This window comes from Siphateles boraxobius, unplaced genomic scaffold (genome assembly GCF_051911475.1).
Source record: "Siphateles boraxobius isolate OS27281-9 unplaced genomic scaffold, OSU_SipBor_1 56, whole genome shotgun sequence".
NCBI lineage: Eukaryota > Metazoa > Chordata > Actinopteri > Cypriniformes > Leuciscidae > Siphateles > Siphateles boraxobius.
Window position 1 is genome coordinate 3,082,995 of NW_027509182.1, and position 25,922 is coordinate 3,108,916.

Genomic DNA, 25,922 nt, shown 5'->3' on the forward strand with positions numbered 1-25,922 from the left:
TAATGCTTTATTAGCTGGCTGTCCTGCATCCTCAATAAACAAGCTACAGTTAGTGCAAAATGCAGCTGCTAGAGTTCTTACTAGGTCAAGAAAATATGATCATATAACACCAAATTTATCATCTCTACACTGGTTACCTATTAAGTTCCATATCAATTACAAAGTATTACTACTGACCTATAAAGCCCTAAATGGTTCAGCTCCTGTGTATTTAATGGATCTTCGATTGCCCTACAATCCATCGGGTTCTTTAAGATCACTAAATTCGCGGCTTCTGGTAATTTCTAGGATATCTATTTCCACTAAAGGAGGAAGGGCGTTCTCACATTTAGCTCCTAAACTCTGGAATAGCCTTCCTGATATTTTCGAGGCTCAGACTCACTGTCCCAGTTTAAAACTAGATTAAAGACGTATCTCTTTAGCCAAGCATTCACATAATGCTAACCTTTTATACTACTGTTGAATCAGATCGAATGCATTAATATTAATGAACATCAGCTATGCTAATTATTTCCCATCTGCTTTTATCTCGGGACGCCAGTCCCGAGGTAAATAGCGTTCGTCAGCTCCAGTTTGTTTCCAGCCTCTCACGGAGAGACTTCAGATGCCCCAACACCTGCGATGAGATGACTAAACGCCTGTGAAGAGACGACTCGACGCCTGTGAAGAGACGACTCGACGCCGGCGATATGTTATGCCCTAAACTAATACATGATTAACTAACTGTATTTTTCTATGTACATTTCTGAAATGTACTCTCTGTAAAGCTGCTTTGAAACAATATGTATTGTGAAAAGCACTATACAAATAAATTTGAATTCATACTTAACGTTATCCGACAAACACCTAACGTTAAATTTGAATTGAATTCATAAAGTTATCCGACAAACACCTAACGTTACAAACTGTTTTTTTTTCTCTCTCAACAGCGAACTTGGAATTAGTGTAAATGATTCTTTGATTAGAGCTTTTATGTATTGTTTATCTAAATGCTTGTTTATCTACAGGCATGCTAAACATGATTCTGTGTTTAATTTGGCTACTGTAACGTTAGTAAAGCCAATGTTCAGTGTTCGTTTTGGGTTAATAGTTCTGGCGACAGATATTTGGCTACAATTGTTCTAAAAATACAAAAGTAATGGTGCCATATAGTCAGTAACGGTCACTATAGATCCGCAATCTATACTAAAAAAAAATCCCTTTGAGAACTGTAGTATAATTTGTTAGAACGATTATATGAAATTCTTGTTTATGACGCTTATTTTTTGTAATACTATAATAATTAGTACAATTAAATAACTGACCTTTCTGAAACGTTGTTTAACAGCCGTTCTTGAACAGGTTCTGCTCGATCATCTTCACTAACATTCTCTGGGTCCGAATGGTTTTATTGACGCCACTGTTTATAATACGCCATAGCACAAATTACTGGTAAAGGTAAGGGGTGTGACGTTTCCGAAAAACGTGCACTAGGCGGTTAGCGAAATCACAACACACTGGGCCAGCTAACCAATCTGATCCCATTGCGTATTTGAGGGACTGGCTTCATAGAACCTGGAAACTATCAGACCGTTTTTACAAGAAGGGACAGAGCAGTGTAGAATAAAGGTAAAATACATGAAAAATAATGTAATTTTTTAAAAACGAAGCATGAACACATGTTACATTGCACCCCACAAACACAATCAAGCCTTTGAAAAAATCTGTTTTCCAACCCCTTTAACTTGACTGAACACCTATTAACTGCTTAATTATTTTTTATTATGGCCAGTCCATAAAATATCAAAAATCAAAGGCCTATATGGTGCACAGAGATACATACAAAAATAGGCTACACCATCATTATGCAATTTTTGTTTTCTAAATACATAAAAATGTAACACCCTAATGTCCTTTATAATAAGATCTAAAAAAAACAAAAACAAAAAAAAAACATATTTATATAAAATAATTGTACTTGGGGTTTCATGAGGGGCCTTGTGGGAATGTCCTTTGCAGTGTAAATTATACAGTAATAGTTTTATTGCAAAAACCATACATTTTACAGTAAAATTACATATTATGCAATGATAAACCATTTGCAGATTTCCATGTATATGGTAAAGCAACACAGTTAAACAAAGAACAGCTTTTTACTGTAGCATTTTTAGTTTCTTTCTGTAGAAAAAAAAACTCTGTTTTTTTTACAGTTTAGTATTTTTTACTGCAACAACTTTATTACAGTAATCATGATTATCATTAAAATAGTGCTACAGAAAAAGACAGAAGTAAAAATCAGTGGTTGTTTCTTTACTAACACAGGTGAGCAACAAGCAAATGCATTTGAGTCTTTGCAGACAGATATGGTGGTTTGTAGGTGAAAACAAAAGAAAAAATACTGACAGTCTTTGTCTTACAGGTGGATTGGAGATTGTGGATGGAGGGAACACATACCTCAGTGAAGGAACAGGTATGTATCAGATTTGCAGGACCTAGGAAAAGGACAGACAATTTCCCAGACTGGGAACTGGAAGACGATGCAGAAAGGTACATAGGCTTCTGGAATTTAGAAATCGCAGATAAAGGAGTCCTAATGCTCAAACAAGACCAGATATTGTGACTGTTTGAGGTGTGTTCTTATATGCAGAGGTGATTGGTGAGGGAATGAGCTACAGGTGCGGGTGATCAATATTCTGGTGATTGAGAGCATGTGATGGCTGATAGTGGAGCCTGGCTAATTCTTGACAACCTGATGCATTACAGTAAAGGGAATATAATGTCACCAACAAAAAGTTATCCGAATAGTAGATTACATTTTCTTTATACAGAAAATGATTCCATATATTTTCTTTTGGTTATGCTGTGAAATATGGGGAACAATCAATTTTTGAGAGTTTTCATGAGATTCACCCCCTGAACCCCACCATTTTCTAATATGATACATATTGTGGGGATTTAATCGGGTACTATGCTGTATGTTGTGGTAATTTACAATTATCAGTAGTAGTTAATTAGAAAATTAGAACTGTTATACAAAATGAAAGACTGCTCTCTTGTGTTGGTCATAGTTTTGGCCACACTGTGATGCATTTTCCCCACAGCATTTAAGCAGGCTCGGGTAACCCCACTGCTTAAGAAACCCACTCTAAATCCAGCACATCTGGAAAATTACAGACCGGTATCCCTTCTATTCGTCGCTAAAACACTTGAACGAGTTGTTTTCAACCAGATCTCTTCCTTTCTTACACAGAACAACCTCCTGGACAACAACCAGTCTGGTTTCAAAAGCGGACACTCGACTGAGACTGCCCTGCTCTCAGTAATTGAAGCTCTGAGACTGGCAAGGGCAGCTTCCAAATCCTCAGTTCTCATCCTACTGGATCTGTCTGCTGCCATTGACACGGTTAACCACCAGATCCTCCTGTCAATCCTAAAGACGAAGGGCATCTCGGGGACCGCACTCCAATGGTTCAAGTCTTACCTCTCAGGTAGGTCGTTCAGGGTGTCGTGGAGGAGTGCGGTGTCTAAGTGCTAACATCTAGCTACTGAGGTGCCCCAGGGCTCAGTGCTTGGACCACTTCTCTTCTCCATCTACATGACATCACTAGGATCTGTGATTCAGAAACATGGCTTTTCCTCTCACTGCTACACTGATGACACACAACTCTACCTCTCATTCCATTCTGAAGATCCGATGGTTGCTGCTCACATCTCAGCCTGCCTGACAGACATTTCTGGCTGGATGAAGGATCACCACCTTCAACTAAACCTTGCGAAGACAGAGTTGCTTGTGGTCCCAGATAACCCAACACTACACCTCAACTTCTCCATTCAGCTAGGTTCGTCATCCATAACTCCATCAAGGTCAGCCAGGAACCTTGGAGTTGTGATTGATGATCAATTGAACTTTACAGACAACATTTCTAGAACTACCTGCAGATTTGCCTTATACAACATCAGGAGGATCATGCCCTTCCTATCAGAGCATGCTACACAACTCAATTGTCCAAGCACTTGTTCTACCCACACTGGACTATTGTAATGCTATCCAGGCAGGTCTTCCAGCTTGCAATATTAAATATCTGCAACTGATCCAAAATGATGCAGCTAAAGTGGTCTTCAACGAGCCGAAGATAGGATAAGATAAGATAAACCCTTATTGTCTCCAATTTGAGAAATGCGTCTTGGGCATTCGAAAGAACAAAGAGAGCACACGTCACTCCTCTCCTCACAAAATGGCACTGGTTGCCAGTTGCTGCTTGCATCAAATTCAAGTCACTGACTTTTGCCCACAGAACAACCACTGGCTCTGCCAGTGCCTTTTACCTAAACTCATTACTTCAGACTTACGTGCCATCCAGAAACTAGCGCTCTGCAAGTGAATGCCGTTTTGTGGTGCCATCTCAAAGAGGCACTAAATCTCTTTCTCTGACCTTTTCCTGGTCTGCTTCATGCTGGTGGAATGATCTGCCCAACTCAACCAGAGTGGCCATTTTCAAGAAACGGCTGAAGACACATCTTTTTCGGCAACTCTTGATCCATTAATACTTACACTTAATCTTATATTCAATATTTATTATCTTAAAAAAATACACTTAGTCTACTGCATTAGATTAAACTGGGAAGGGTCATAGCACTTGCATATTGTTGTCCTATTGTTAGTTTAACTGCTTCCATTGTTCCCATTTGTAAGTCGCTTTGGATAAAAGTGTCTGCTAAATGAATAAATGTAAATGTAGAAAAACAAAGAAAGAAGTGCTCATAACCAGTGACTTTTTACAATCTACAAAGTACTGCTTCTTCCAATACAATGTTCTCACCTTATCCATCTCTGCTTTCTCACAGCTGGAATCTCTCAACAGGTTAGGCTTCCATTAACACCTCACTCACAAACGCTAACGAAAGAACAGCAGGTGCTAATTTCTGACCTGCGTTAACGAGGTTGTCTGGTAAGAACTCTGGAGGAGCCCGAAGGGTTGAACCCCAGGTTCCAGATGGCATCTAAAAATGGGTAAAGGCCATGTGGCTCTTTTTCTTTAAGTGGTTTTATGCTGTGTTCCATTCAAAGTCAAATGTGGGATAGTTATAATTGATATCTCTAGATTTTATTGTCTTATGTTTATTTTGTCCTACATTCAAAGAAAAAAATCAGCAGAGGATAAAAAAAAGTTTAAGGTAATTGCCTGCCAGCACATTACCCGATACGTTTACAGACATTTAGTTTAATGCACAGCACAAATGCAATGTGCAATTCATTACACGGGTAAACACCAGTGAAAAATCCATACAGAAAATTCCTTTCATATTAACACAGTACATTGAGCCCTATTTTTACAGACTTTCTTGTGTATATATTAAAAAGATGTTATACAAAGAAATAAAATGGCAATGGTAGAATTTCTTATCAACAGAGAAGATAATTTACAGTATTTTACAAATTTTTCTTTGTGTGCAAACAGATTTAACTGTCATGTAATATAGGAATTTTAACTCTTTAGTTAGTATATTAAATTCACTTAAACGTGAACACTTATTTTTCGCTGTGTGTATAAACTATTTTAACATTCTTCTTTGATTCTTTCATATTCCTGTGGCATCATACACTTACATTTTAACCCAAAAAAATAATTAGGCCTACATTTATTATTTATGAATTTAAATGCTTTTGGATTACACAGTTTTAACTCACACTATTAAACTTAATGTAATGCATATTTGTCAGTCATACATAAATTAAACTGGTACGATTTATCAGGTTTATATATTTATAATCAATCCAATTTTTACATTATAAATATATTCTTTGTTCCACAGCTAAACATATTTTACCATGTTTATACTTTTTAACGGAATAAACTTATTTTCTTTTACAATGAATAGATATGTGCTGATTCTAAGCATGTTGAATACATTTGAGAATATGATTATTTAATTAAAATTAAATGATGGAAATGGTTAATAACCGAACAGACCTTAAACATGGATCTAGTAGTAGTTCCACTTCATCCAGAGGACCAACTTTTTTGGCTTTATCAAGGACAATGTTCACTGGAGGATTATGTAGAAGCCTTTATTGAACTTCGCCATCAGGTTCACTGGAATGAGGTAACGTTGAAGACTTGCTTTTAAAGTGGGCAAGATGATTACCTCCTCTAACTAATGGCAATAGGGAATACCAGCTGTTTTTTCTATTTTTTATTCCAGTACATTGAATATGCACTGTGGATGACTGGATCCCCCCTGACAGTGGAGGAGGTTCAGGAGGATTCCTGCTCCACACTCCCTGTACCCATTCCAGCAAAGACTACCCCTAATCCTCCAGTGGACCTTGCAGACCCAGAGCCCAGACAGCCTTCAGCCACACCCCCCACAGACTTTATGCATGAGCAAACCACATACTCAGAACCCATGCCCACCAAGAAGCTAGACCCAGAGCTTATGCTGGAGGCCAAGTACAAGAGCCGGCACCAACGTCCATCCCAGAGTGTATGTTAGTGGTGTTCGAGGGCATGGAGTAGAGTCCTGCAAGTTGGTATGCTGATCTGGATACTGGCAAACCTTAAAATCTCCAATCGTTGCTGGTCCCGCCTATTTCCGCCTAAGTCTCTTTTGCCACAGGTGGTCCTTCCCAGCTCCAAGTCTCTTTTGTTGCCACTGGTCCAGCCCAGCTCAAGTCTCCTTCATCGCTGATGGTCCTGCCCTGCCTCCCACTCCCTCCTCCTCTGCCAACGACATCCAGTTTCTCAGCCCTACCTCCACAGGCCCAATTCAGCCCTTCGGCTCCTCCTTCGTTGGTCACACCTTGAAGCTCTGATTCGCCTTTGGCTTCCAGTCCACCAGCTCCGCCAAGGTGTGTCAATCCCCTGGCTTTGCCTCAAGCCTCCAAACCTGGATTCCTGTGGACCCATCAGCTCTACCTTGGCTCCACTCTCCCTCGGCTCCACTATGGCCTGTTTTCCCCTTAAGCTTCATCGTCTCGTCCCTCAGGCTCGGTCAGTAATCACTCTGGTTGTGCCAGGGACTTCCGGTTCTACGGCTACGCTTCATCACTCCACCCCTTGGGCTCCACTGGTCTCTCCCTCTCCTTCCGACTCCACCATTGTCCTTGCTCCTTCCGACTTCGCCTCAGTATGCCTTTGTCCCTGTTTCCGCTACAGTCACGTGAGCCTGTGGTTCCGCCTTGGTACTGCAGTACAGCGGTGTTGCCCTGGGTCCCCAACTCCAACGGCTTCATCTCATTTGTTCATCTTCCTGGTTTCACCTTGCATTTCCACGAGTTCCATCATAGCTCATCCCTCCATCAGTCTCAGGTTCCCCCCTCTATCGTCCCCTGTATGTCTCCTTCCTCCATCTTCATGGTGGTTCCCTCTGTCAGCCCCCACACAGACTATAAACAATGCCATTCTTTTTAAACATTAAGTTTACTATTTTTTTTTATGGATGGAAATTTCAAATAAATAAATTCTGTTTGTCAAGTTCAGTTTTGCACTGATTGTTTTAAATGTCATTGTTTTAAAAGTATAAAAATATTGTATGGCTGCCATTATTTTATGTAATGCTGTATGGTCATTGATTTCGCCCCATTAAATTGCACATTTGGGCTTGGACATAGTGCTAGTCTGAGCTACTCTGCTCTGATTGGCCAGACAGCTCAGTCTATTGTGATTGGTCTACTGTGTACAGCGAGTGTCGAAAACAAAAACACCCATTGCCATAACAACGTCAGCTCTGCTTCTCCTGAGGCTTTCCTACACCATAAACTAAACACAGTAACGAGCAATGGCGTTGATTTTACCATATCAATCCGACCGAAAGTCCGATGATGAAACACTGGAAGAACTAGTTATTCAACCCAAACCTCCATCGCAAGGACAACTTGAGTAGGACGTTTCTCTGTGATACACTACTCAGTTTGAGGTACATTATGAGATGTTGCAACTGTAATTCCTCACCATCAACATTAACAAGTGCATGTCCATCAACAAACTGATTATTTTACATATACCATTACTTATTTATTTACAGAGTATTTTTCTAATTTATTGTAGTGAACATGTGGAAACTGTATCAATAACAGTGCATACATTAGCCAAGCTCTAGCGTGAATGACTGATGTAACATAAACGTTGTAAAACAAATCTTGCTCCATGCTTAATCTTTCCTGAAAGAAGTGAGAACGACAGACAATCTGCATTAAGAGACACAGTTCTAGGTAATAGTGGCCCACAACTGATTAGACAAGTATTTCAGTAAGAGAGTAATAATGTGAGTTAGCAGGAGACCTACACAATATAAAACACAAAACTAAGTATTTTGAACAGCATCTTTCAAGAGCAAGCGTTTTGCGAATCCTGCTTTGAACTCCAAGATTTGAGAAGCAGTCGTCAGTAAAATGAAGGGAACACAGCAAAAGTTTAGGATTATACTGCTGTGGTATCTTGGTATATCTTGGTAAAGATGAATTTTAATTTGAAAAAATTGGCTTTACCTTCACATTGTAGAGCACAGCATCTTCTCAACATGATGCTATCCAGTATCCACAGGAATCAGCTGCAGTGTTTGAGGGGGTTCAAGTTTTCCCTGGTGTCTGCGTGCGCAATAAGTGGGCAGGCAATATGCTAATATTTCCTCTTCACGTCACAACAAAGCGGCTTATGACTCTTTTGAAAAACTATTAATTTCATTGACTCAGAGTCGACTCTTACTTTTGAAAGACAATAACTTTATATAGGGTGCACTTTCAGATTTAAAACTTTGCAGGATGTTTTCATTCACTTAGAGCTATGTTACAAACTACATGAAAGGTCATTTTCAAAAATCCACAATAGGCGCACTTTAACATCACCTCATGGCAATATTTGCATGTCGCTGACATTTGGAGCTGCACATGCCTGTTACTATGCCAACCACCATTGCAGTGTCCTTTTTCTTCCCTGACCTCGGTGGGGGGAAATAGGGGGATGGGTGTAACCTGTCTTCTCTTCTTCAACCCGAGCATTAAGATCTGGATTAACCCCCTACGCCCCATCACAATAGGGGCACATGTCTGCCTATACACCGCGGGACCATTCAGACCTGCTTTACTCACAGACTAATAAGGATTAGTGTTAATGAGACATAAGGAATAAAGTATGAATGAAGATCTCCTTAAGCAGTCATTCAATGCATTCTACACCTCCTCATTCTCCTTCTGTCTCCGCTCTGTGTTTGAGCAAAAGGAGTAATCCTCTTGAAAATCAAAGGCAGGCGGCTCATATAAATATAGGCTTAGATCCGACAGCGGTATTTTATCTATCTATTTGCCTTGTCTCTTTCACCTACACCACTCTCAGCTTGCTACTTGCACTGACTTCACCCTCTTCACTTCGTTTTAATGTAGGGCCACTGTTTAATTCCTCACTCTTGTAATGTATAAAGCTTTTCATATGAATAAGATCAGGGCAATGTGAGCTGTGAAGCTTAAAAGGATATTTATTAACAGATTCTGTTTATTGTGCACAATCATAAATCTGGGGCTTGTAACATGATGGTAGTTGAACAACTCAGTGTTACATGATTAGTAAATTAAACTAATTCAGTCAGGCTTTGTTGATACCATGACGCTAATCATCATATGGCTTTGATCCTGAGTTCATGGAGCGCAAGCACATGAAAATGTGGCATCAGTAGCAAACAGCTAAACACATGCCTTGAAACATAGAAAAACTTGTGTGTAATGTAACATGGGTATAATAATTATATAAATCATATACAATAATTATAATAAGCAGCCTAATCATTGCTAAAATTTTGTATCTAATAATATTTTACCATGTAGTGACATTTAATTTGGAACAAGAGTAACTGGGGGAGTGACTTTATTATTTCAGACAGGAGTAAAGTTGCTCACAGCTGATTGGTTCAATTTCAGTTTGAGATGTCTCACCTAGAACCTCCCACGGAGCAGGTAAGCCATGAAAACCGCTACAGCTGAGCCACTTTCATGGTGGCCAAAAAATTCTACCCACTTTTATTTTGTTCCAAACCTGTATGATACAAAAGGAGGTATTTTGAAGAAAGTTTATGCAGCAATGTTGCATACATCAAAATAATATGACTGGGACTGTCCAAAAAGCCCAAAATGGGTAAAATGCACCATAAAGTAGGGGCTCAGAATCCATTGAAAATCAGGAAAAATAGTCACAATGCTAAATGCAAAAAACTAACCATATAATAATGGACTGGTAGAAAAGCAATAGACTTTTAAGGTAGAATAAGGGATAAAATGTTGTTGACATCATTAGCTGTACATCCTGTCAGGGGCCTATACCATGAAGCCGTTTTAGGTGGCTAGCCAGGTATGTTTCAGTTTAGTTTACGCCAACCATGGGTTTTAGGCACCATGAAAGTGGTTTGGCTTTTAGCAGTGTTCATCGCCATAGTAACTTACGCTCCACGGCTAACCTGGTCCGGGGCAGGTTATGTTCCAGGTAAGAGGTTGCAAACCGAACTTTGACCAATCAGCTGTGTGCAAAGGATAAAGTCAATCCTCCTGTTTCTACTCCAAATTAAAGGTACAGCTATTTTCTTCTTGCAATGTAAATTTGTTTAAATTCTTAATATTTTATTAATATTTATATTTTTTCTAAAACAAAAGTTAGGAACTGCTGCCATAAAGCTCCATCAAAAGTAGTCTAAATGCTTTATTTTAAGTCTTTTGAAGAGCAGCATAAACGTTCTACCTGCCCTTTTGTGTTCCAAAGAAGAAAGTACATCAAACAGGAACAACACGAGGGAAAGTAAATTATGACAATTAACAATTTTAGGTGAAATGCGTTTTTAAAGTCAGATCAAGTGTTTTTGTTCTAAAATTGCTACATTTCTTTAGCAAGACATGTCTATTTTCTATGAATGCAATCTGCCTGTGCATCCTGTGTGTCTGCCTTTACATTGACATCTATTCTGCTCTCTGTGTGATACCACTGCTCATTATGCACCTCTCTCTCCCTCCTCTCCAATTACTATCCTCACAAGTCATTTAGTGAGGGGTCTCAGACGACTGGGACACTCACAATGCCATTACCCAGAACTCCCCTTGATCCAGCCTGCAAACTGCCCAACCTGAAATAAATAGAGAGCAACTGGGGCTTTATTACATTCATATATTAAATACATTTTTATGTCAAATTATAAACACAAAAACATTATCATTGATATTTGATTGTAGAGAGGATGTTTGTTTTAGATTGCAATAAAGTTTAGAGAGCAAAAATGCAAATTCATTTGATATCTACTGTAATATTCCTGTGCCAGTAACACCTTTTCTTCATACTTTTGATTGTTGTACTTGACATTGACATTAAGCATTACAGTTTCACTTTCAAGTTTAAATATGGAAGGTGGGCAGGAATTAGTGTAAAGAAGAGTTATCAGGCTCTCTCATCTCTGGCCTCACTTTAGATGTGAAATACACGCTCTGACATGAATTAGCACCAGATAGACTGATAAACACGTCCTTTGGGATTCAGAGAGCCCTTCACAAAATCCATCCTCCCTCCATGTCTCCCCTCTTTTTCAAGAGGCTCTATAATTCTTGTTCTCCATTTGTTCTCTACCTGTCTGTTGACTATCACCTGTCTTTTGGCTGACAGAAAGGCCGTCTGTCTCCTGCAGATATGCTGTGAATTGAACTACTATTCAGTAAGAGAAATAGGAAATATACGGAAATATAATACCAAATATTGAACATGAAATGTGGTGCTTTGGAGATTGCTATGGTTGCTAAAGTGTTCAGTTTGTGTGTGTGCGTGTGTGTGTTGCTATGCGTTTACCAGTGTATTTTGGGTGATTTTAGCCGAGTGATATTCTACTCCTTTTCAACCAGACAAAAACATTAAAGACAATATTATGATTTTTTTGACAACTTTTTATATACTGTATAAACTGTTGAATTATATTTTTTCAGCATGTGTACAGTAAAGTGTACTTACCCAAGAATGTATTGAGTTTTATACGGTATAACTACATGGATTTAACATGGGGTGTGGCTAGGTTTAATGTAACACCTATGTAGAGAGGTTTGTTGTTCAGGAAAGAAGGAGGTGGGAACCGGCAAACAATCAAATGTAACTTTAATCATGAAATAAACAAACACAAAACGAAAGTAAAATATAACATAAATGTCCCAGGCCTGGTCTTCTCTCATCCTTCACTGTCATTGCTCCTCCTTTATATCAATCCAAAGCTCCTCTGTGAGACTCAAGTCTGGTGTGGCGCGCAGGTGACGCTCATTAGCAATCGCACCACCGGCCTCGCACTGTTCTCACAGCTCTCTGCCCTCGCCCTGCTAGCCACAACCTAGTTATTATAGTAACGCTTCCTTTTACAGTACGTTAACTTACGTGTACTTACAGTGTACTTACCTAAGAAACTACTGGGTAATATAAGGTAAGTACATGGGTTAAGGTTAGGTTTAGGGGTAGGTTCAGGGTTAGTACCTAGTTATTACCCAGTTATTGTAATTACTATAATAAGTACATAGTAATGTACATGGGGAACAGGACTGTAAAAGGAAGCGTTACCGTTATTATTTAGTAACTTCAATACAGTACCTACATAGTATGTACATGCAGAACAGGACTGTAAAATAACGCTTTACCACACCAAAAAATGTGCAAAAAGTTACATAATTGACAAAATTGACATAAGTGAAATAATTTCCACTGAAACAGGAAGACAGGGTGGGATATATCGCACAGCTCCTTCCTTTTTTTAAAATAGCCAATAGGTTTTTTTTTATATCACAGCTCGGCCTAATCTCTAACCGTTTCTCCTCCTAATCTCATCCACATCGCTTTAAAATATTGCATCTGTGTAATATTCAAATGGGTCCAATACATTTTGTGGTCTGCGCCGACTCGTGCATATGATCCGCTCTGTAATATTATGTCTCTGTACTGTGTGGGCTGCGGCGGTTTGCGTGACACTGACGCAACTTAATTCGCCCCAATGGAAAGCATATTTACACTGTCTGAATCATTCCCTATCCCCTTTTCAGTGCACTTTGTCATTCACCATGAAGAAAATAGTAAATGTGTAAACAAGTGACCGATTTCAGCCACAGCCTCAGCGTCTATTTATAATGTTGGGGGTGGGATGCTTTAGATTCTAGAGAGCATTTGTTTGGACCAATCAGACACACAAATTATTCATTATATTTAATGAATAATCCAGCAAACTCACTTTCCCAACAAAGGTCTATGAAACTTCCCCCAAAACTAACATCCCAAACAAAGCTAACACACTGGCAGAACCCGTTGTCCTGTTACAGGACACATTAAGACTGATAAGACTTTTTACGAAGAATTTGCAGAGAGTAGTGACTCTCACTTAATTCTTACTGAGAAGTAGAATTAAACCGCACACCGGTCTCGCATCTCTCACGGAGGAGCGGCAGCATAAAGGAGGAGCGAAGAGGTTGATGATCGAGAGAGGAACAGGCCTGTATTTTAGTTGTGTTTTGGTTTTTATATTTGTATTTTATTTTAGCCAGCAGTCGTCCGCGAGGAGCTACTGGCAGTTAGATGTATTTTCGGTTGCCAGCAGTCTTCCGCGAGGGGCTGCTGGCGGTATTTTGGTTTGTTTGTTTTATTTTAAATAAAGTATGTTTAATTGTTTGCTGCTTCCCTGAACATTGCTACAGCTATAACTTCTTGCTTTCCTGTATTCTGTTTCAGCTCTCTTTCCCTTGGTAAACTGTATGCATGTATGTATGTATGTATGTGTATGTTAGAGTAGTTTAAGTGTTTAGTCTAGTTAATAAAATATTGTTCATGTCACATATAAAGTTGTCCTTGTTTAAATTCTCATATATCCTGGAGTCCCTAATCATGCAGATTTTGACTACTTGCTCTTAGTAGTACTGTACAGTAAGAAAGACATTCCCCATACACAGAAAAAGTACATTTCTTAGAATTAATAAATAATTAACACTGAGTGTTCACAGCACAAACAAGTTAATTGATTGTAATATTAATTTTACTATATTAAGTTAATTCTATTAACTGATCCAAATATTCATAATCAATTATAACAAGTTATGTTGATGTTTGATGTCATCAAAATCAATGATCCATATTGGCAGAAGTGAGAGACTGTAAGTTTTGAACTCTTATATCTTCTAAATGCGAATTTTGTCATTGTTTTAGAGCACACTAGCATAACAGTAAGGCTAACATAATTATAATATGTATAAATTATATATATATATATATATATATATATATATATAAAGCCAAAAAACTTACATTTTTATTTTATTTCATGGGGACATTAACACTCAGAGTTAGGTCTTTGTTCAAATCTAAGTATGAACAACAGTTTTATAGTGGTACTTGAAAAATGTTTTTTTCCAGCTGAAGTTAGTTTTGATTGATTCACTTCCGTCTAAATGATCATTTGTTATTAAATTAGGGGCCGCTAAGACGACACCGTTCTCTCTAAACAGACTTTAAACGTGAACCTGTGATAGACGCTGATGGCGTTCACATGCGCATTAAGAAGCACATAGTTATGTGTGTTTGAATATATGTGCGCAGGTTTGTAATTCCTTACAAACCATGCCTGAACAAACTACTTGTCTTGTCTATAAATTTTGATGCAGAATTTTATTTTATCTTATCACACTGGGTAGGTATGCAAACCGAAAAATTCCACAACGCTTTATCTGTAGAGTGGTATAGGGATCCTCCAAAGGGAGAGGCTAGTTGGCACTTCAGCAATGCATTGTCATCAGGTCCTGGCGAAAGTCCTTCGTCAGATCTGGAAACAGCCTGGATCCGGCAGGCTGCGGGAGAACCTCGGGATAAACAAAGACACTAAAATTAGCGTAGACGCCATTCTTTTTATGATGTAACGAGTACATCTGGATTTAGGGGGAATTGTTCCCAGTTCCGGCTGACCTAATCTAAGCAGCCTAATATTGAATTATAGAAGTCTATAGAGTGTTTTGTGAATGCTAGGTCAAAGAGATGTGTTTTTAGTCTAGCTTTGAACTGACAGACTGTGTCTGCTTCCCGGACAATGTTAGGAAGATTGTTCCAAAGTTTTGGTGCTAAATAGGAAAAGGATCTACAACCAGCAGTCGATTTAGATATTCTAGGTATTATCAACTGGCCAGAACTTTGAGATCGCAATAGACGTGAAGGACTATAATGCGTTAAGAGCTCGCTCAAGTACTGCGGAGCTAAACCATTTAGTGCTTTGTAAGTAATCAGCCATATTTTAAAATGTATACGATGTTTAATAGGGAGCCAATGCAGTGTTGACAGAACCAGGCTAATATGGTCGTACTTCCTGGTTCTGGTAAGAACTCTAGCGGCTGCGTTTTGAACTAGCTGTAGTTTGTTTATTAAGCGTGCAGGGCAACCACCCATTAGAGCATTACAATAATCTAGCCTTGATGTCATGAACGCATGAACTAGTTGTTCGGCATTTGTCAATGAGAGCATATGACGTAATTTAGATATTTTTTAAGATGGAAAAATGCGGTTTTACAGACACTAGACACGTGACTTTCAAATGAAAGATTGGTATCAAAGAGCACACTCAGGTTCCTAACTGACGACGAAGACTTAACAGAGCAGTCATCAAGGTATTCTAGGTTATTACGTGTGGAAGTTTTTTGTCCAATAATTAGAATCTTCAGAATTTAGTAGTAGGAAATTACTAGTCATCCAATTTTTTATATCAACTATGCATTCCGATAATTTTGTGAATTGTGAGTTTCGTTAGGTTTGGAAGAAATATAGAGCTGAGTATCATCAGCATAACAGTGAAAGCTAATTCCATGTTTCCTAATGATATCTCCTTAAGGTAGCATGTACAGAGTCAACAGCATCGGTCCTAGTACTGAGCCTTGTGGTATGCCATACTGAACTTGTGATCGATAAGAAATCTCTTCATTTACTGCTACAAACTGATAGCGGTCAGATAAATATGATTTAAACCATGCTAATGCAATTCCAGTAATGCCAACATAGTTTTCTAGTCTATTTAAGAGAATGTTGTGGTCAATGATGTCAAATGCTGCACTAAGATCAAGTAACACTAATAGAGAGATACAACCACGATCGGATGATAAGAGCAAATCATTTGTGATTCTAATGAGAGCTGTCTCAGTGCTATGGTGCAGTCTAAATCCTGACTGGAAATCCTCGCAGATACCATTTCTTTCAAGAAAGGAACACAGTTGTGAAGATACAGCCTTTTCTAGTATCTTTGACAGAAAAGGTTGAGATCGGCCTTTAATTTACTAATTCTGTAGGATCAAGTTGCGTTTTTTTAACAAGCGGTTTAATCATAGCCAGCTTAAAGGTTTTCGGTACGTATCCTAGGGACAAAGACGAATTAATGATGTTAAGAAGAGGATCTATGACTTCTGGAAGCATCTCTTTCAGTAGTTTAGTCGGTATAGGGTCTAACATACATGTTGTCGATTTAGATGAATTAACGAGTTTGCAAAATTCTTCCTCTCCTATGGACGGTTGCATGTAATGTTTTTGTATTTAATTAATTCTTGAGACAAATACTGTTGTGAAGAAAACACATTCAAATAGGAAAAAAATACCATTAAATTAAAGGGATAGTTCACCCAAAAAAAAAAAAAAAATCTGTCATTAATTACCCTCATGTCGTTCCAAACCCGTAAGACTTTTGTTCATCTTTGGAACAAAAATTAAGATCTTTTTGATGAAATCTGAGAGATTTCTGTCCCTCCTTTGACAGTCTATGCAACTACCACTTTGACTCTTCGAAAAGTTCATAAAGAGATCGTAAAACTAATCCATATTAATTGAGCGGTTTAGTCCAACAATTCTGAAGAGGCTTTATTGGTTTATACGATGAACAGATTTAATTTAGACTTTTATTCACATAAAAACATTGATCAGCGAACATGCATAGAAGCTCAACCAAACCTTCTTGATGCGTGAGAACAAACCTCTTGCGGAAGCTCAAACGTGCTGCGTAACACACAAGAATGAACCTCATTGGTTCTTGCATGTCAAGCGAACATGCTTTTGCTTAGAACCCTTTCCTATTCCCTGCTCATTGTGGAAGAGATCATGGAAGAGATTTGCGGAAACACCAGACTACACATTAATCCATACTAGAAAAATGATTTCAAAATAATGCTGAATAAATCAAATATAACATTTAAAGTAAAAATGTATCATGCCAATTACACAAGTAAATGATTAATAGCTAATTCTGAAATAATGAATACATAACATCAATTACTCAAAGATGATTCTAAGAGTATGAAATGCACCTGACAAAGACACACAGTGTTGTGTGAGTGTATTCCGAGCGCAAGACTCGAGAAGTCTTGAGACACTGCACTGCATGTTTTTTTTCCCCTGGTTACAGTTTCCCAAAGACTGCTGTCACTTATCCTTAGACCAGAACAAAAGGCTTGTACAAATATTTCTTAGAGTGGTTTTGGGTCTCCCCATTCCCCCGAAACACCTGGTTTCAGGGGAAAGGGGAGAATTATCACACACATACAGACACACATACATACACGGACCTGTACTAATTTCCTCATTTAGTAGACTTTACTGAGATATATTTGATATGTTGTTATGTTCGTCCGATTGTCAAGGTCCTATGGAGGGATCTGTGAGTGTATAGTAGTTCTAAACAAACTACAAGGGTTTTTAATTATGCATTTAATGTAACTTTGCAATATAATCCTCCTTACATGTCTTTCGTGATACCTACAGAATGCCCTAGGGCTGACCAAGCCATATATGTATATGACCATATAGTAAAATGTATTTTACTATGCTGTACCATATTTTGTAATGATTCTGACCGAATTCGGCCACGGCCATAAAACATCTAAATTACCAAAAGACAAAAGAAATTCTGCCTGCCAAAGTTTCGTTGAATGTCATTGGCCAGGGCTCCCCAAAGAGGTGTGGACTTCAGTTTCTTTAAGAGAACTGACCCCCCTGCCTTCTCGCTCTTACTTCGCTCCTCTTCCTCACATCACCATGTAACTTCTTCGCGTCCCCCTCCGAGCATCTTTTCCTTTGTTTGTTTAAGTTTTATTTTTCCTTTCTACTTTGTTCATTTCCTCAGACGAGTAAGTGAACTTAGCCTGAATTGTTTCTTTGGTAATTTACGTCCGAGACCGTTAAACCTTCGTTTGAAAGTGTGCGCTCCGGACCAATCCGCAGGCCACGTGACTCTCCCACGGAACTTATCCACATGCCTTCGAAGCAGCCACACAACGAGCAACTGTGCAAGTAGATATTCGTATCGAGCTTTCAGAGCTTTAAGATGTGTTTCCCCATGTTGTCTCTCAAAGGTTTTAAGGTCTGTAATTTGCCACTCATCTTTCCATATTCTCTCTCTCTCTCTCTCTCTCTCTCTCTCTCTCTCTCTCTCTCTCTCTCTCTCTCTCTTTATTGATGCATTCTCTTTCATTGTCGTTGTATTTTGTTGTAGATACATTTTATTCCTTGTAACGTTAGTAACCGTATACGTAGTTTTCCTTTATTAAATTCATTATATTAATTTATTGATAATGTCTCTCGCTCATATACAAGTCCCTTTAATGTACGATCCAGCTACGTGCTTTACAAATTTATTGATACTTAAAGAGGTCTCGTTATAGAACAGGAAAGTTATTCCCTGTGGCCAGGAATAACTTTCTGCAGACAGGTTAAAGGACAATAACCTGTCTGCAAAATATAGTCTACATATGCAATTAATTATTATCCTTTGTGGTTAATTGTCTAGGTACATATATGAATGCAGATGCAGGGAACATATCCAATTTTGGGAGATTTAACATATGTGACCAGTCACGGAAACTAGGGACACAAGTCGGTTCTGGGGCATTTTGAGTTATTCATAGATTCTGAGAGTGTAATATCCAAGCTTTCCAACGATGTGTAACATGTGGAAATCTGATAATATTTGGAGAAGTTGTGGCCATTTTAAAGTAGGCACTTAAAAAAGCTCAAAGAGGAGAAAACGAGCTAAAGATTGTGCAGTTCTCACCTGTCTCTGCTGCTGGGGGTGACAATAGGGCTCATTTACATCTCATTTAGATAAGCCATACCCCCTGTAAAGCTCCTCCATGTGCTTTACAGCTTTTTTTACACTTCGAATGAGTGCACTTCTGCCGCACTAGGCGAAAAACAATTGTGCTGCCCCTCTATTTGCAACGTACCAGCAACAACACACAAAGACCAATAATGCCATATAGCCTGCATATAACGCGAAACCAGCAACAACACATAAAGACCAATATGCCATATACATATAACGCAAAACCAGCAACAACACACAAAGACCAATATGCCATATAGCCTGCATATAACGCAAAACCAGCAACAACACACAAAGGCCAATATGCCATATACATACAGTATAACGCAAAACCAGCAACAACACACAAAGACCAATATGCCATATACATATAACGCAAAACCAACAACAACAAACAAAGACCAATAAGCCATAGGCCTACATATAGCGCAAATAGTACGCAACGCTCATGTGCCCAAAATGTCAACAATATTAAAGTTTATGTAGGAGGCAAATGCCTGCTGGCATTTTTCTTTAAGCAGTCATTTCTGCAATTTTCCAAATAATCACATTTCACCTCCTCAAATTACTGTTGCAAATCTCTTTACACCACTTTCTTATGTGCGTATACACACACAAATGAAATGTCCGCAAGCACATTATATCATCAGCAGGTTCAGCATCTTAAATAACGACTAAAGAGCAAATGAAGCTTAACTTACATTTCAGAAACACGCACGGCAGGCCTTCATCGCAGCAGCAAAGGTCTTAACTGCATCCTCTATTTCGATTCTCCGTCACATATGAAACAGCCAGCCACCGCTGTCAGCGAGCCGAGCCGCCGTATTGAAGCACTGAGGGCGAGCGCGCTGCGCCCATACCTCCGGTTCAGTTTCCCGAGCCCACGAAGTGCGGCGAAAACATTTTCGGTGTAACTGCCAGACGGTTCATCTCGTCTGCGACAATCTTTGCGGCATCCATCTTCATTGAATTTTGATATCAGAGAGAGCTGGCCAGAGCACAGCATAATAAGTAGCCATGTGGTTGACTTGGAGGGCGGGGGCAAAAGCGCCGGGTTATTCAGTATGGAAATACACACAGACAATGACACGCCACGCCCCTACTGCATGCTAGAATCTCCGAAAACAAGCCGATTTCAACCTCAAAATGTAAGCTTTTAAATATACCAATACTGCTATCTCAAACATGGAGAGGCTTCTTCGTGATTTCAATTAACAGATTCTCCAAAAAATTGAAAATCACCAATTTTGAAAAAAAACTCTTCTTTCTCATTTTGCTCGAAAGTTGTGCTGCCGACTTGTGTCCCTGGTTTCTGTGACGGGTCACATATATGATTATCTGGGTCAAACCGGTATGAATAATTATTAATTGTAAATTACTAATTTTCAATACATATCCCCAGAGCCTGACCCAGGTTCCTTACAATACCAATAACTGCAATGAAAGTAAGACCATTTTACCAACCGCACTGAGACATTTAAAATTATACCAAACATGAAAAGGAAAAACAATAGATTCACAAGATACATCATGTGATATATAGACATTCTCATTGAACTTTTAATGATTTTAATCAGGGGGAAAGGAAGGGAGGAGGGAGAGGGGGGTGCACAGATAAGGAAGGAGAAAAGTTTGGACAAGATAATGTCTTGTGCTCTTTCTTTAACGTCTTCTCTCCAGGGTGCGTTTTATTGCTTTGTTGCAGGGTGAGTTTTATCTCAGCTTTTGTCTTAGCAGGAAAATCAATTCTACCAGAAAGACTCGGCAGATAAATTGAATAACAAGCGTATATTTATTAACAGCCCAGCAAGCATAAATTTATAAGTTCTTTGGCGTATGCCCCGTCTTTAGCGAGCAATGCGAGGGTAGCCGAATCTGCATGTCCTGCCTGCAGATGAAGGCAGGGGCGCAGCCGACCCCCCTGGAGGTAAAGGAAGGGACCATCCTGGTGGTGGTGGGGAGGATGAAGGGGAAGGGACCATATTGGAGGTGGTTGGGGAGGATGGAGGTAATTGGCGCGTCAGCATCTGCGAACTTAGACAAACGTAAGTATCAGTTTTTTATACTATGAGTGTCAGCACCTGATTGGCTAGAAGTGAGATAATGCGTGATGCGCTGATTGAGTCTTCCTGACAGAACTTACGCTAAAGCTTTCACTTCTACCAGAAAGACTCGGGAGATAAATTGAAAAACAAGCGTATATTTATTAAAAGCCCAGCAAGCATAAATTCTTTGGCGTAGGCCCCGTCCTTAGCGAGCAATGCGAGGGTAGCCGAATTTGCATGTCCTGCCTGAAGATGAAGGCAGGGGCGCAGCCGACCCCCAAGAAAGGATGAAGAATAATTCCTCCAGGACGGAGCCCGCCCCCAAAGAACTGTAAGTAAGTATACCCACCAGTCTTGGATCCTGCAGTTTCCTGAAATGAGAGGGGAAAGAAAATTAAAATAAACGTGATAAAGCAAAACATTGAACATTTTTTTTTTATAAAATAGTAAATGGTTAAGATGACCGCCTATAGCCCGGCCGCAATGGACCATTAGACTGTGATGGGCCACACGTAGACATGGAGTTATAGATGACAGAGAGACAAGATTCTATGGACCACGTATAGAAGCCATAATAGCGCAAGGTCAAGATGACCACATAGAGACGAGGCCACGATGGACCACTTGACCATGATGGGCCACACATGAAAGCCGTTGAGGCGCCGGTCATGATAGACCACATAAACACAAGGTCAGCTTGACCACAGGCCATGATAGGCCACATAAACACAAGGTCAGCTTGACCACAAGGCCGTGATAGACCACGTAAACACAAGGTCAGCTTGACCACACGGCCGTAATAGACCACACAGAAGCGAGGCCACGATGGACCAACATACCTCAATGGGCACACACAGACAAGCCATGATGGCCACACGGCCATGATAGACCACACATAAGCAAAGCCACGATGGCCATTAGACCGCGATGGGCCACACGCACAGGACAGTCCACGATATACTGCACGGCCATTGGACCACATAAAACCAAGGCCGCGATGGACCACAAGGCCAAGATGGCTGCATATAGGACAAGGCCACAGTAGGCCACGGGAGACCACAGAGACGAGAACAATTAGGAGCCACAACGGCCGCGAATGCCACATGAAGACAAAACCTATAAGACAGGGCTACTAAGCCACACAGAACCAAGGCCACGATGGACCACAGAGCGCGATGGGCCACACATAGGACAAGGCCACGATAGGCCACACGGCCATGATAGACCACATGGAACGAAGGCCGCGATGGACCACCGACCACGAATGGCCACATATAGGACAAGGCTGCAATAGGCCACAGAGCCGCTGAAGGCCACACATAGATGAGCTAAACATAGACACAGCCATAAAGCCACATAAAACCAAGACCTCTAGAAGTCACTAGACCACGATGGGCCTTAGAGGACAAGGCCACGGTAGGCCACACGGCCATGGGAGACCACAAAGACGAGACCACTTAGGAGCCACAACGGCCCCTAATGCCACACGAAAGACAAGTTCACGAGACAAGGCCACTAGGCTGCACGAACCGGGCCACGATGGACCACGAGGACAAGGATCACACAAAGACGAGAGACAAGCTGAAGACAAGCCACGCGGACAGAACTGCAACACAGAGACAAACACAAATATGGCTTATCAGATGATGCGGATTAGAGCTACTGCTCAGTAGTCATAGTACCACCACCAGTATTTGCATGAGGATTTTCCTGGATTGTTATTTGAGAGCTTGCTGGGCTTCGAGGATGATTTTGAATCAGTTCTTATATAGGATTCAAAAGCTGAGGAAGACCATCTGCCCATGATCTTAATAGACCTCTTTTGGCTGCTATAGTGGCTGCCCCAATTCTGAAGGAGTGGCAGGTACAGAGAGAGGGGGATAGATAGTAGCTTTTGATAACAGTAGTTAAAGGAGTCCTGAACCAGGCCTTAGAAAGTGCTCCGTTAGGAATATGAATAGAGGGTTGTAATATGAAGTTCTAGGGCAGATTTTAGGATTTTTTAAAACATAGACGTGAAGGGACAAAAATTGTTATTGATTTTGAAGTATTAAGGTAACACCGAAGCCTTGAGCGTCATTCTTAGGGTGCTAAAGAAAGAGTAAAGAATTTAGGCGAGAAGCATAAATAGAAAGGAAAGACCACGGGCAGGATCGAAATATAAAACTTCTGAAATGAAATCCCCAGGACACATGAAGCCGTAACAGCAGATAAAACATGGATTTTAGCAGAATATGCATGTATGGAAGAGATCATAGCGGATAGAGATGATTAATATCGGTTAAAGAGCAAGGTAATAGGCGGCCGTTTTTCTGGAGGTGCTAGATGATTTAGCTAGGCCTTTGAGTAATAAGCGAACGGAAGTTTGCAGTGAAAAGACTGGAGAATTAGGATTGATAACTTTGCGTAAAATTGAATACCTGCGAGCGATCTACGAATGAAGAAATATTTAATTACATTTCCGTAATTGCTGAGGAAGGAACCACCGGCCGTGATCAGGATGGGAATAGAGGAATCTGAAAGAAAAGCGAAACGTTATAACTGAGACAAAGCAGAAGTATGAGCTTGGAGGGAGCCGTGCCTTCGTGAAGTACGGTCTAGCTGGATTAAGCGGATCATCTAATTTAGCATTTCTTTGTTAGAGGAAGGCAGGGTAATGGATCCGATCTGGCTAAAGGGCAAAGCCATCGGAAGCCTGAAATTAAAGCATGTAGCTAAGGCATTGCAGTGGCAAGGAAGGTGTGCGACCTTAGTTATAAAATTAAACTACTGATTGCCAGATAAAAATATCAGAATAGCATAAGCGTCTGACGAGAAGATCTGCCTTAATGATGGCAACCTTGCTTCGTTAGCACTATCAACATAAAATGTTTAGTGACCACATCAAACCTCAAAAGACTCTGGCGACGGCTATAGGAAAATTTTCGTGAAGCGCAGATGAAACTAAGCTGGAGTGAACTTGGTAAATACATCTGGTCTTACTGATCCAGGTCTCCAAATCTGAGATCGGACATGCACCCTTCGTCTAGCTGGATCAGGTCGCTCAAATTATGCACAAAGTGGGCCAGCGTTAACAGACAAGAGATAAATACCCTGCCTTGGGGAATGATCCTCATAGGGAATTTGGTGAACAAACAGAGAAGCGTATAAGGCTTAGATTTTTTCGAGATCCCCTTCTCCTGGGCCGACGGTGACCTGAACGGTCTCTGGATCGGCAGACACCATGTGCTTCTTCCACGCATGCAGGACAGACAAAGCATAAAAGGTGAAGACCGCCCTCTTGGCCATGGCGGGACTGATGTTGGCAACGGTTGGTTGAGGAGAGGATTTAGCTGAGATAGCCAACAGGGAGGCATGTGCGGCCCAGACACACATTAAAGCGACAACGTAGAGGGAGAGGGTAACCTCTTCGACCGCGACCTGATGAGCAGGCCGCTCAGAGATGGTCTCCAGGATGACAGCAGGCTGTTCAGGGACGGCCTCCGGAACGACAGCGGGTTGCTCGGGGACGGCCTCCAGGATGACAGCAGGCTGTTCGGGGACGGCCTCCGGGATGACAGCGGGCTGTTCAGGGACGGCCTCCGGACGACAGCGGGTTGCTCGGGGACGGTCTCCAGGATGACAGCAGGCTGTTCGGTGACGGTCTCTGGATGACAGCGGGCTGTTCGGGGACGGCCTCTGGATGACAGCGGGCTGTTCAGGGACGGTCTCCGGGAGAACAGCAGGCTGCTCGGGAACAGCAGGCTTCTGCTTCCTCCTCCTCCGCCGTGTCTGATGGCGAAGTGGTGGCGCCAAGCTTTCCGCCTCTGGAACCGCTGCAGGTTCTCTGAGGTCCACTGGGACCACCGCAGTTTGCCTCACTAGAAGGTTCTCTCATCGGTCCTGTCCTCTCCCACGGCCTCAACGAGTCCCTGAAACCTGTCCAGGTGGGTTCCCTCAAAGGATTGTTTGTAGTAGGGAGTGCTAACTGACCAGGTATCCGTTGTGCTGGTCGACGAGGGTTCCGGGGTGCTTCTAGTAGCAATATTGGACCCTCTTCCTCCCCCTTGACGTCAGGCAGCTATGTTCTCCTCAGTCGCTTGAGCGTACATAGCAAAAATTTGAAATAACGTCATCCGAGACTCCGATCCTCCTCTCTTCTCCTCCTTGGTGGTAGGGGGAGAGAAACGAATCCCTGTACTGCTGGAACTTTGCATGGTGGATTCCTTCTGTCACGGAATGCACACGAGAGAAAAGGTAAGATCCAAGCACAGTTTATTAGCGTAATCTGTACTCGTAAACATCCAGGCAAAAGGTCAAAATCCATAAACGACAGTCCAAAAACAAGAAACAATACAGAGTGGAACAGGGAAGTGCAACACGACAGAAAACAAGGAATCCACAAAGAACACAGAAACAGACAGGGTATTTATACACACAGAACTAACAGGGTAATTGGAAACAGCTGTGTGCAATGATCAAATAATGAGTACAGACAAAGGACTATTGGAATTGCAGTTCATAGTGAGTAGGTGACGATATGGGGAAGAGACCTCTAGTGGACACCCAGGGGAACACATACAAGACACTGTGACAGTCCTTAAATCTGTTGTACTCCCAGTTGGACATTTGTCAACTCAACAACGTCAGTATTTGCCAGCACCGTCAGTTTTTGTCAACTCCCTCAGTATATTTAACACCATCAGATGAAGGTTTCTGTTAATTTTAAAAGAAATGTTTTATTCTTTTTATTTATTTATTTATTGTGTTAAAATATTAAAACATCAACTGAACTACTTGATAATATCTTACTTTATT